We start from the raw sequence: 13,437 nt of genomic DNA, 5'->3' as shown, positions 1-13,437 counted from the left end.
AGACACGTTGCCGTGGCTCAGGGCCTGGTGAGAGAACTTGGCCTTGTCTGGAACCAGTAGGTATCTGTCTGGACAGGGCCAGCAGAGCTGGCCGGGCACTTGAAGTCCATGGATGAAGCCAGGGCCCAAGGAAACCGCTTGTCTCTCCCTCTCCATCTGCAGGCCTGGCCAGCACCCCTCTCCCGCTCCCATGCCCTGGCCCCTCACCCCCCGCCCGAACCTGGCGAGATTCTCCAAGTTCCCTGGCTGGGGAGCAGGAAGGAGTAGGGAGTTTCCAGAATGTCTCTGTAGAGCTCCTGGGGGAGACTTGCAAACTGGAAATTGTCAGCCATCTCCTTGACAACCAGCGGCCAAATAATTCTGGGAAAGGAGGAGGGAGGAGAGTTCCCTGCAGGGTGGCCAAGAGAAGCAACCCTCAGCCCCCAGAAAACTTCCATTCCCCCTTACCTGTGTCAGTTGGGGTCCAGTCAGGAGACAGAAATCACACCAGTCAGTAGAAAAAAGGATAAAGAATTGATAACTAGTGCGCAGGTGTCCTCGGGAAACCAGATGAAGAGGTTGCCGCTACTAGCCCTTAGACATTTGAGGAGGGACCCAGAGCTCTGGGGAGGAGGCTCTGCATGGGAAGGAAGGACCTCCGGGCTTGTGCCCAGACTCCGAGGAAGGGGCACCTGGAGGAGGAGTGTGGGGTGCGTGGTGGATGGTGAAGCTGTGAGTGTTGGAGAAGCTGCAAGCATTCAGCTGCTATCTCGGGACGGGCCTGCTGCTGGGGTGAAGGTGGTTGGGCTTCTGCTTACAGGGAACACTCAGATGCAAAGGGAAGGAACGTGTTCACCCTTCCTCCTCTGGCCCGCAAGCCTCCCTGTAGTGGCTCTGGTCACAAGGATCAAATAGGGAACAGCAGGCAAGCAGAAATGGGATTCGCAGGGCCCAAGGCCACCTTCCCAAAGCAGTGTATCGAGGATAGGTCTGGAGCTGAGAAGCCAGAACCTTAAAGTATTATGAGTCACTGCAGTGTGGGAAATTCCGGTCTTCCAGCCCCAGCTTTACTGAAAAGAGCTGTGCCGAGCACATAGTAGATGCACATCTAATATCGTCCAGCCTCTGCCATGGTTGATTCCTGAGCGCGCACATGGGCAGGCTTTCCCGGACTTACTCTGGCTTGTCTTGAAAAGTTACCGACATTCACGGGCTGTGACAGCTGGAAAGGACTTGTATAATCTTAACAATGAAAACAATGAAAAATTAGGTAAGAGCGGCCTTAGGAACACTGACTCTAAATCACTGTGATCAAATCATACATTAAGGGTAAAGGACAAGATAAACAGATCCAGGGGACAGAAAATGAACCAAGTCCAGAAATCTACCCCAGTACATATGGATAATATACAATAAAAGTGCTATTTCAAACCAGTGGGGGAAAGGATGGTTTATTTCATAAATTGTGTAGGCACCACTGGCTCCCTGAAAAAACAGAACAAGGTTCACCTCTGTACCTCACAAGTTACTAAAACTAAATTCCAAATAGATGAAAGATTTAAGTGTATTTAAATTTATACATGTAAAACAATTTATGTAAAAATATTTATGTTTAAATATTTAAAATATTTAAACAATTTCATGAGGAAATATTTTAAACAAATTTAAACACTGTTTGAAGCAATTTAACGAGGAAAACATTAGAAGAATATTTATGCAATCTCCGGTTTGAGGAGATTTTTCTAAACAAAACAGAAAATCCAGAAGCCAGAGAGGAAAAGATAAATGTACATTTTTTTTAAGTTTCAAAGGATTCAAAGATCGCAGAGAGTCAAAAAACAAATTATAGACTGGAGACAATATTTCAGGATCTACCAGCAATAGAGATCTGACATGGATAACACACAAAGAGCTCCTCCACACGATGAAAAAAAAAAAAAGTCAGCAGGAAAATGGACAAAACACACGAATACGATGCATCTGTATTTCTATTGTAAACGGCCAGTGCATTTACCGAAAGGTGCACGACCTCAGCAGTAGTTAGAGAAATATGCACTTGAAAAGCGTGGTGCCTGGGTGGCTCAGTCAGTCAAGCGTCTGCCTTCGGCTCAGGTCGTGATCCCAGGGTGCTGGGATCGAGCCCTGCATCAGGCTCCCTGCTCAGTGCGGAGTCTGCTTCTCCCTCTGCCCCCTGCTCATGAGCTCTCTCTCTCTCATGCACACTCTCTCTCAAATAAATAAATAAAATCTTTAAAAAATAAAATAAAATAAAAGTGTGACACGACTTTTCCTTCATCAGAATAGCAAAACTTAGAGTGAGGAGAGCCAGGGCTGGAGGAGATGTGGGGGAAGCAGCAATCACCCTGTGAATATGGGGATTACCTGGACTTCTGGAAAAGGGATCTGGATGGAACCTAAAAATATGTATCTCTCTGACCCAGCTATGTCATTTCTGGTAATTTATCCTACAGAAAAACAAACAAACAAACAAAGGCAGCAAATTCCAGTATGCAAGGATACGCATAAAAAGTTTTGATAGCATTTTTTTTTTTTTTTTTTGCAGGGGCAAAAATACTAGTAGTGGTTGAACGATAGACATACTGTAATGTTATGCAACTATCAAAGAGAGTAAATTACAAAGAGACAAATGCTGTACAATTCTACTTTAGAGACCTCTAAAGTAGTCAAACTCAGAGAGACAGAAAGGAAAGTGGTTGGGATGCTTGGGTGGCTCAGTAGGTTAAGCGTCTGAGCCAAAGGCTCAGGTCATGATCCTGGGGTCCTGGGATCGAGCCCCATGTGGGGCTCCCCGCTCAGCAGGGAGTCTGCTTCTCTCTCTCCCTCTGCCACTTTCCCTGCTTGTGCTCTCTCTCTGACATATAAATATATAAAATCTTGAAAGAAAGAAAGAGAGAGAGAGAGGGAGAAAGAAAGAAAGAAAGAGAGAGAGAGAGAGAAAGAGAGAAAGAAAGAGAGAAAGAGAAAAAGAAAGAAAAAGAAGAGAGAGAGACAAAAGTGGCTGCCAGAGGCTGGGGCGGAAGGGGGAATGGGGAATTGTTGAATGGGTACAGTGTTTCCGTTTTGTAAGGTAAAAAAGTTCTGGAGGTGTGTTGCATGACAATGTGAATATCCTTAACATTAGTGACCTGTACACTTAAAAATGATTAAGATGGTAAATTTTGTATATATTTTACCACAATTTAAGGAAAAGAACACTTTGGAGGATTTTCACGACATTGGGTGAGAAAAGCAGCTTGCAGAGAAATCTAGGTGGCATTTGGGAAATGAATGGCATATTTACATAAATGTGAATAAATGCCTGGTGGGTAACCCAGACCTGCCTGGTGTGACCTGAGCCCTCTGATTCCAGAGTGCTCCCCATCCCTCCCCCCCCCGCCCCCCGCAAAGCCTAGGATTCCAGCAGGACCTGGTGTTGAACTAGGCTCATTAGCTTTCTCAGCTTTCGGGTGGCAAAGCACCCTTTAGATTCTCACCCTGGTGTTTCCCGATTTCAACCCTCCTCTCCCAAACACCAGGCCCCCATGGGCTCTGGCACCGCCAGCCAAGGCCCACAGCTGTTTCCAATATTCTGTACAAACTTTATTGAAATGAGAAGCCCCGTTTATCATCCCTCAGGCCCCAGCTCCTCCTGATTAGGTACATATGACCTGACCTGTCAGCAGGGCCTGAGCCAGCAATCAAAGAAGTGATTGTTCTGAGCCAGGAGGTAAGGGGGCAAGAGCCTGGGGAGCTGAAAAGGCCCAGAGGGGTTTCTGACCAGCCAGGGGTGAATGGGGAATATTCTCAAGCTGAGGGGTAGAGGGGAGGGCAGGGTAGCAGGGTAAATTCCTTAAGGGCCACTGGTCTGCTTGTCTCCAGTGTCCATATCGTCTCTCTCTTAGCCTCCAAGCCTCTTCCAGAAGATATATCTTGTAGCAAGAATATCTCCCCATCCCCAAGCTTTGAACTCAGCCCCAATTTCTCTTTCCTTTCACCTCTGAGCTGTACCAGGAAACTCCTCCAGACATAATAAAAAATTCCATTCTTCCTAGAGCTGCCGAATCATCAACGCTCAAATACTGAAAATAGCGATTGCCTTAAGTCTCAACTTCTTCTCAATGTAGAAAATCCCTCTACCTGGTCAGGTTGGTTGATGCTTGAACCTTCTAAGCTATATGGTCCAATAGGATAGTCCCCAGCTTCATGTGGCTATTTAAAAATAAATCTCACATCTGGGTATACATCCAAAGGAAGTGAAGTCAGTATTTTGAAGATATATCTGCACCCCCATGTTTATTGCAGCATTATCCACAATAGCGAAGATAAGGGAACAACTAAGGGTCCACCAAGGGATGAAGGGGTCAAGAAGATGCAGTCTAATTATACAGTGAAATATTTCTCAGCCATAAAAAAGTAAATCCGGTCATTTATGACAACATGGGTGAATCTGGAGGGCATTATGCTAAATGAAATGAGCCAGAGAAAGACGAATACTATATGGTATATATGGAATCTTATATGTGGAATCTAAAAAAGGGGGGCGGGTGTCAAACTCACAGAAACAGAGTAGAATAGCGGTTGCCTGAGGCTGGAAGTTGAGAGAAAAAGGGAGATATTGATCAAAGTGTTCAAACTTTCAGTTACAAGGTGAATATGTTCTGAGGATCTCACATACAGCATGGTGACTATAATTGATAATACTGTATTATATACCTGAAATTTGCTGAGAGTAGTTAAGAGTCCTCACCAAAAAAAACAAAAACAAAAGGTAACTATTTGAGATGAATATGTTAATTAACTCGATCGTGGTGATCATTTCACAATGTTTACTTGTATCAGGTCATCACATTGTACACTTTAAGCAGATACAATCTGGGGCGCACGGGTGGCTCAGTCGTTAAGCTTCTGCCTTCGGCTCAGGTCATGATCCCAGGGTCCTGGGATCGAGCCCCACATCGGGCTCCCTGCTCAGCGGGAAGCCTGCTTCTCCCTCTCCCACTCCCCCTGCTTGTGTTCCCCCTCTCACTGTCTCTCTCTGTCAAATAAATAAATAAAATCTTAAAAAATAATAAATAAATAGATACAATTTTTTGGTCAATTACACCTCAAAAAAACTAGGGGAAAAATGAGTTCAAACTAAACATTCAGTTTCTTAGTCACACTAGCCACATTTCAAGGGCTCAATAGCCACATGTGTTGGACAATGTGTTGAGGAAGGTGAAGAATCTCATATCTTCCCCTAGGTGCAAGCTAACAAGTTAATCTGCCAGTTTCACAAATGCTTGCAGAAGACTAAGGGCGTTATTATTTATAGGAACATCCGTAGCCAGAGTATCAGCATTTTCTTGCTCCAGTTTCCTGAGCTCTGGTTCTCATGAGAGGGGGCCAGAGGATACTTGCACATGCAGTGGGTAGCAATACAAGAGAGGAAACCCTACTTTAGGGAACCCGAATCTTTTATAATGGGCAGGAAGCCAGCTGGTTGTTTTTGTTTGTTTGTTTGTTTTTGTGCTCTGGAGGAAGACATTAATTCTACTGTCCAAGGCTATTGGCTACACAAATGTCCTTGAAAATTGTACAGAAAAAGGTAGTCAGTGCTTCTGCTTGAAAACTGTGTAGACATACAAAAGACCTGTGGAGAATTGTCTCCAGTACCATGCTGATACTGAAATTCTCCATCACTATAGAGAGTTCTGCTGGACAGAGCTGCTCTAAACAATGGGGAGCTAGCTGCTTTAGGTCCTCCTTGTCAGTTCTTGTGAATTCTGACCAGAGGAGTCAGAGAGAAATGAGCCAGCATTGGCTCCCTGCACCCGTATGTGTAAGGTTCAGGTTGTCTTCCTTGATGCAGATGTTATTCACATGACACTGCTTGTCTTTCTTAACTAAGCTGTGAAAGGCTGGGTCTGAGTTAACATCTATGTGGTGCTTTCGTGTGCTCTGTGGTCATGAGGCCACTCTGAGAGCCACTGCCCTCGTGGGATGAGGGCACTCTGCACAGCATCCAAGGTGATACACCCATGACAATTTTTGTCTCAGGCATATTTGTGCTTTAATGCATGTTGGAAAAATATAACCAGCACACATCAAACTAGTTGCATTTTTAAGTAAAAAATCGATTTAAGGATATATTTACATATATAAATCACAACCTCTCAGCCTCCACATTTATAAAATGGCATTATTACCTTCCCACAGGAATTTCCCAGGACTTGAGAGGATCTACTTCCTCCTTCCCTCCCTCCCCCTCCTTCCTTCTTTTGGAAGAAGGCACAATCCCCACACCCTTATGGTCCCTCTACAGTCTAGGGGACACACTCTGTCACCTTTAAATGCCAAGAAAGTTTTAGGGGTTATTACAGCCCCAGGTTCCCCACCCTAAGACAGAAACCACCCTTCCTTCTGGCTGAAGCCAGAGGACTCTAGAAGGAGGAACAAGTCCTAGCATTGGGGAGAGTGGAGAGTCATGCAGTCACTTCCCAGATGGGCCATCCTGGGCCCTCCAGCTAGCCAGGTGCCCTCTGCCCGGGACTAAGCAGCACCAGCCCTCCCTTGGGGCCAGCTGCCTTGAGTTAATAACAAAGCATCCCGAGCCCCAACCCATGTAAACGGATGGAACTGAGCCTGGCCCAGACAATCCATCCAGGAAAGAATCCATGTTCCTTTTCTACAATAAGGCCTGGTCTCAACGGGTCCAGTCTTAATGGTCGTAGGGCCACAAGAATGACACAATAGGACTTAAGGGAAACAAATACTCTTGTGACCATCAGCATGAAGAAATCTCTCTTGGGGAGTCCCTTCAAGGAGCTCTGGTCAAGCCAACGGGTCTTGCTCCCGTCTGAAGGCCTGCTAACTGGTGGAGACAAGACTGGTAGGGAGGCAGCCTCGTAAGTGAACCCCTAAATTCAGGCTTTTGGCTGAGCCTTGTGGGCTTTGAGTGGTCTTTCCATCACACCATTCATTCCACAGGTCTTTCTGCTCCCTGCCCTCCTCGTTTTAATGATCTCAGACAGACATAAAAACGGCTGAGCTCAGCACAAGTGAGTGAGACATGAACGTTGCCTCAGGGTCCCCGTGGACCCCAGCTGGGTACCATGCCGCCCTCAGTTCCATTTTGACAGGATAAAGTGAACTCATTTATTCAGTTGTTTTAAGTGAGCTCACACCAGGCAGTGCCAGAGAACGGAGACATAAATCTTTCCCAGCACATGGACTCATTGCCAAACACCTTGGATAAAACTTTCTGCTTGTTCAAGACAGTTTTTCCTCCCCTCTAAAAATGAGGAGGGGAAAAGCACTAAAAATTGAAGGGAATGGAGGGAGGGTGTTAGCAGATTCTGGGAATGACAAACTTGTCAACGCTTTGGCCTAATAAAAATTCTTCCAGTAAGAAAGGCAAACTTTGAACTCCGAGATTTTCCTTCATGCTTTCGGTGGTTGTGGAGGGCATCACTGGTCATTGGGTCTGGCAGCGGGTTAACCCTAGATGAGGAATGAGGGAATTGCTGACATCTCTAAAGGCCTCATCTTCACCCTTTGGGCAGTGGGTACAGCCTCAGATGCTTCTAGACGAGAGCAAATCCAAGCAGGCTGTTCGAAAACCACCCCAGCAAAAGAGAAAGCATACCTCAGGAGGACAGTCACCCAGAGAAGGGACAGCGAGTGATGTGGCCTAGCTAATCCTTTGTGGCTGCAAGATGAACCACTTTTGTTTTTCCCATTCACTAAAATATTTTTTACAGTTTTTATTCTTTGCAAACACTTTAAAGCAACACACACGTAGAAGAAAGTCTCCCATCCCATTACTCTCCCGATAATGTATCAAATGGCTTTGTGTTCCTTGCCTATACACATACTTTGAAAGCACAATGGTGACTAGGAGTCTAGCCACCCCTGTCCCCTAACTCACCTTTTTTTTTTTTTTTTAGCCAGGAATTCCCACATAGATCTGTGTTCTCAAACTTTGCTCCTCGAGGTGTGGTCTGCAGACAGCACGGACGCCGTCCAGACCTACTCCTCAGGGAGCTGCAGAGTCCCACGGTCTCTGGGTGATTTCTGTTTACACTGCAGTCTGAGACCGGGTGCACTGAAACGCATCAGCTAAGACAAAATTCTTCTCTACGCTGGGGCTGCACAGGTTTGCCCTCCGCCCCTTCTCCCCGCCGGCGCGAAACACCTGTGAGGGGTCGGCCCTCGGTGGGCTGCTAAGATCCACAGGATCCTGGAGAAGGGTCTCCGCCTCCCCCCCCGCCACCGCCCCGTGGTCTAGCAGAGGTGAGGCAGGAACGGCACTGCGGGGTCTTCCACCACATGGGGCAGAGGTGAAGAGGGTTTTAGAGCTGGAAGGATCCTCGGTTAGCAGAACGGGCTAACAATATGCCAGCTATCAGAGTCGCCAGGTCTCCTGATCTCGGCAGGATTACACCGGTGTCCCTCGCCTGGACTCCCTCTCTGGCAGACAGGTCGGCATGCAGGCATGCATGGCCCAGCCCAGGTACAGCCCCCTGAGTCCTCCCAACACCCGTATCCCCTAGCAATCCCAGCCTCCCTCTGTGTCCGTACCCCTAGCATGCCTCTGCACATTGAGACAGAAAAGACCTACCATGTAATTAAATACTGCAAAGAAGGGCGCCTGGTGGCTCAGTTGGTTAAGCGACTGCCTTCGGCTCAGGTCATGATCCTGGGGTCCCTGGGTCGAGTCCTGCATCGGGCTCCCTGCTCAGCGGGGAGTCTGCTGAGACTCTATTTGAGAGATCTCTCTCAAATAAATAAATAAATAAAATCTTTAAAAAAAATACTGCAAAGAAGTCAATTCTCCACAAATTAAAGTATGGACTGAATAATTATTACTGCCAAATGGATGCAGTCAAACCAAATCCAGAGGGTGTTTTGGAAGTTGATAAAATGGATCTCAAATTAATATCGAAAAATAAAACTGGGAATGATATTTTTTAAAAATGAGGAGAGGGTGCCTGGTTGGCTCAGTCGGTTAAGCGTCCGACTCTTGATTTTAGCTCAGGTCGTGATCTCAGGGTTGTGAGATCGAATCCTGTGTTGGGCTCAGCACAGAGTCTGCTTGGGATTCTCTCTCCCTCTGCTCCTCCCCCTGCTCACGAGTGCGTGCTTGCTCTCTCTAAATAATCTTTTTAAAAAATGAGAGGGAACTGCAGTAACCAAGAGGAGGAGCAAGTCCTTAAAACACATTATGTAACAATACTTAAAACTGTGGTACTGGCACAAGAAAAAACTGGAATTAAGTAGGTGGTCAGAATCCTATTATATGTGCATAAATGTATAGAAATTTAATGTGATAAGGGAGATATCAGAAGAAAATGGAAAAAGGAAAGGATCGCTCAATAAATGGTGTTGGAATTATTAACACTTTTTAAAAAGAGAAGATGAGATTGGTTTGATATGCCTCACACCAGAATAAATTTCAGATGGATTAAAGTCAAATATCTTTTTTAAAGATAAAAATCACAATAATAATGGAGACTAAGACTGAATTTTTTTTAATGTTTACAAGCAGCTTTATTCATAATCACCAAAAACTGGAAGCAACCAAGACGTCCTTCATATATCCATACAATGGGATATTATTCAACACTAAAAAATGATCAAGTCACAAAAAGACATGGAGGAATCTTAAATGTATATTGCTAAGTGAAAGAAGCCAGCCTGAAAAGCCTACATACTGTATAATTCCAAGTACATGACATTTTGGTGGCAAAGGCAAAACCAGAGAGACATTAAAAAAATCAGTGGTGTCAAGGGTTCTGGAGCAAGAGGGAGAGATGAATAAGTAAAGCACAAGGGATTTTTAGGGTGGTGCAACTATCCTGTATGAAACTGTAATGATAAACACAAGGCATTATGCATTTGTCAAAACCCATACAACTGTATAACACAAAGAATGAACCTTAATGTAAACTATGAACTATAGTTAATAATAGTATCAACTTTGGTTCATTACTTGTAACAAATGTATCACACTGACGCAATAGGTTAATAGTAGGGGAAACTGGGGAGGGGTCAGGGTATACGAAACTCTATGTAATATCTGCCCAATTATTCTATAAATCTAACACTATACTTTTAAAACTATTTAAAAAACAAACTAAAAGCAAAGGGACCAAAAGAAACAACTTTTTTTTGGTTCTAATTACAAAGGTAACATATACGCCTTATATCATATCAGAGTGATTTCAAACAAATTAATATATGGAAAGTATAAAGTTTTTATTATATTATACTTTGCTACTCTTCTTGACCGTAATATAGGCTTAGGTACAGAGCAACAGATTCAGTTTGTAAACAGCAAAACATATTTCATTGAAAATCATCCACTAATACACTTTCCTTTGTCCACTGGAGATATTAGATTCCTTCTTAGAAATGCCATGTCAACTATCATTTTGAAGTTTATAAAATGTATGTTTTCCAATGTTTTGGTCTTATTGGTCTTACTTAATGAATCTCTGTTGCTCCAGGATGTGAACAAATTATCTTATGTTCCCCACTTCCACAAGCAAGTAACGATACTTTCACTTCTGGTCTTCATAATATGATTTTTGTTTGAAGTTTATGTGCAAGATTTAGCTCCATAAATACGGATGGAAATGCAGCTCTGACAAGTAACATCAACATCAGGACTAAAAGTCCTGGGACTACAAACCACTGGAGGATATTATGATTAGTGATATCTTCACAGTCAGCAGAATCATTGCATGTACCTTTCTACCCTGGTGCAGAAGGATTAACTTGAAAGGCTATAAATAGCTCATGCATGAGGCCATGTTTGGGAATTTTAACAAAATGGCATTTATATGATGGTTCTATGTCATGGCACGACAAATCAGAGATTAAATTTTCCAAGATTTTCTTCAGCACTCTAAAAAGCAGGTCATTGTATCTTCCTTCACAAGACTTTGTGGTAAAACGTACAGCCGTCTGATATGAATAATCAGGTTCCCGATAGGCAAAGATCGTAAAGTCATATCTCTGCTTCACTATCATTTCTTCTTGAGTTTCCGCTCTGACAGTCTTATAAGAGAGTACATTTGTAAGTAAAGTCCAGACAAAGCCTCCAGAAAATCTTCCATCATCAGCTTTCCTGTTTTAGTTATATTTATTTATTTCCTGTTAATGGCTTTTCATTAGGCCAATCCATAAGTAGGTGGGGTCCACTGCTTCTTTTTTAGCACGTTTAAAATCCATACAGGCAAGGATTGGGCTATTGTGATATAATTTTACATATATTTCACTGGGTGCCGGGCTTGCCATAAATGAGGCCTTTCCCGGTACATTCAGAAGAACGTTGCCATCCACCTCCAGGGAGGTACCAGAGCACCGCGGAGAGCAGGACCCACGCTCGCATCACGGCTCAGGGACTAGCGTCGCGGGAGGCATCGAGGGGCGGGCTCCTTCCCACCTCAGCTCAGGCCCAGCGCCTCCCCATCTCTCCTCCACAGAGTGGAGCAAACTGCCGGGGTCAGCTCCCCTACTGGTCCGTCGCTCCCAAGACTGAATATTTCCTAGAGCAGTGCTATAGAACCAATAGTCAAAACTCACAAAATTATTGATATGTTCCACTATAAAAATTAGATAATTTTGTGGGTAAGCCATAATATAAACAAAAGAGGCAAACTGGAAAGATGTGGTTTAGGAAAAATGGTTAATATCTTTATTTGGAAAAATCAATTCACACATGTATTTTGCACAACTTGATAAGGACATTAAGCTCTCACAAGATAAACGGGCAAAGGACACCACAGATGACTTTCAGACAATGAACCATATAAAAAAAAAATCCACTCTTGTTTGTATTAAAAGAAATGTGAACCAGAAAAAGTTACCTAGCAATTTGAAAATGAAAATACCCCTTGCTGATAAGATGAGGTGAAATCAGAGGGATGGTATAAACTGGTGTGGTCATGGCCCTCCGGAAGCAATTTGCCATCATCTACCAAAAGCCATAAAAATGTGCCTGTTTTTTACCTAATACTCAAAACTGAACATCTCCAATCCCAAGAAGTAATTCAAAATAATGGGCAAGAAGATTTACTGAGTATTTATCATTACGATATGTTGAAAAAACTGGACACCACATAAATGTTTAACAAAGCTAGGAATATGCACTGTGTTATATTCACCTGACAGAGTAGTCTGGTCCATTATTATTTTTAATAATTCCAAAGACTATGCAGCAATAGGAAAAAACATCTGAATGTTTCAAATAAAGAGACATAACATATATGCACTATGATTAACTACAAATAGTCATACTAAGATGGAAAGGACTACATCAAGATAATTGTTATGATGAAGTAATGATATTTTTGGTAATTTCCCCCTCCTACTTTTATTTGCTGTTTTATTGCTTTTATGATATAAATATTAAGTGAAAAATAATCCACATTCTGCATGAGTTGATGAAGATAGATATAAAGGGATGGTCCCATGGGGAAGAAGCCCGTGAATCTGAAAGTTAAGACAGAGTGCAGTTACAACTTAATCACTCCATTTTCTTTTCCTTTGTGGAAAACAATTTTCTGTGCAAGGCTTCTATGGCTCATGTTCTTCCACGTGTATAGCTCTGCTGTGTGCAGTCATGGAAACATGGTATTTTAGGATGGACAGGGTCTCTGAGATCACTGTATTCCAAACTCCCAGCTAATTCAAGAACCAGAAGTACAGTCTCCATTGCAAGTGACCCTAGTGGAGGCTTCTGAGTGATGGAACAGTCATCCCATGAATGGGGAGCTCATTACTTCACAAAGTAGCCTCCTCAGGCTCTACCTTCTAAATCATGCCTGAGGCTGTTATACTTGACCATGCCTCTAAACCTCACAAAAAGCAAAGCGTCCTGGTCAATCACTTCCTTCCAACTGGGATTCCAAGGCACAAATCACAAACTACGGGACTAGAGTGAAACCACATCATTCTTCCTAACATGATACCAAGCTCAAAATAAGACATTAGGGGCGCCTGGGTGGCTCAGTCGGTTAAGCATCTGACTTCAGCTCAGGTCATGATCTCAGGGTCCTGGGATGGAGCCCCGAGTTGGGCTCCCTGCTCAGCGGGGAGTCTGCTTGCCCCTCTGCCCCTCCCCCCACTCATGTTCTCTCTCTCTAATAAATACAATCTTTACAAAAAAATAAGACTTTATCCCCTCATGAAAAATATATTCTAGAAATGGGAATATAGAAACCCATGGCCATTCTACCGAATAGAAAAAAATCATGGGCAAAGATGAATTCCCAAAGAGAGTGAGATAGTGGCCCACACTTCTCTTTAAGGACTAAAGAATTTAGATCTGTAAAGATTCTCATTTAGAAAATTTTTTCATTTCTCGGGGCACCTGGGTGGCTCAGCCGTTAAGCATCTGCCTTCGGCTCAGGTCATGGTCCCGGGGTCCTGGGATCGAGCCCCGCATCGGGCTCCCTGCTCGGCGGGAAG

The 13,437-nt window shown here is 43.8% G+C and overlaps 1 pseudogene; it reads right to left on the bottom strand.

The window, feature by feature from the left end:
• Positions 1-10,561: 10,561 nt before the first annotated feature.
• LOC112840542 (zona pellucida-binding protein 2 pseudogene) lies at positions 10,562-11,356 on the bottom strand (annotated as a pseudogene).
• Positions 11,357-13,437: the final 2,081 nt, after the last annotated feature.

The sequence above is a fragment of the Callorhinus ursinus genome, unplaced genomic scaffold, assembly GCF_003265705.2.
Source record: "Callorhinus ursinus isolate GAN/ISIS: 27379988/994484 unplaced genomic scaffold, GSC_fseal_2.0 scaffold19, whole genome shotgun sequence".
Classification (NCBI taxonomy): domain Eukaryota; kingdom Metazoa; phylum Chordata; class Mammalia; order Carnivora; family Otariidae; genus Callorhinus; species Callorhinus ursinus.
This window is presented reverse-complemented; position numbering and strand designations above follow the sequence as displayed.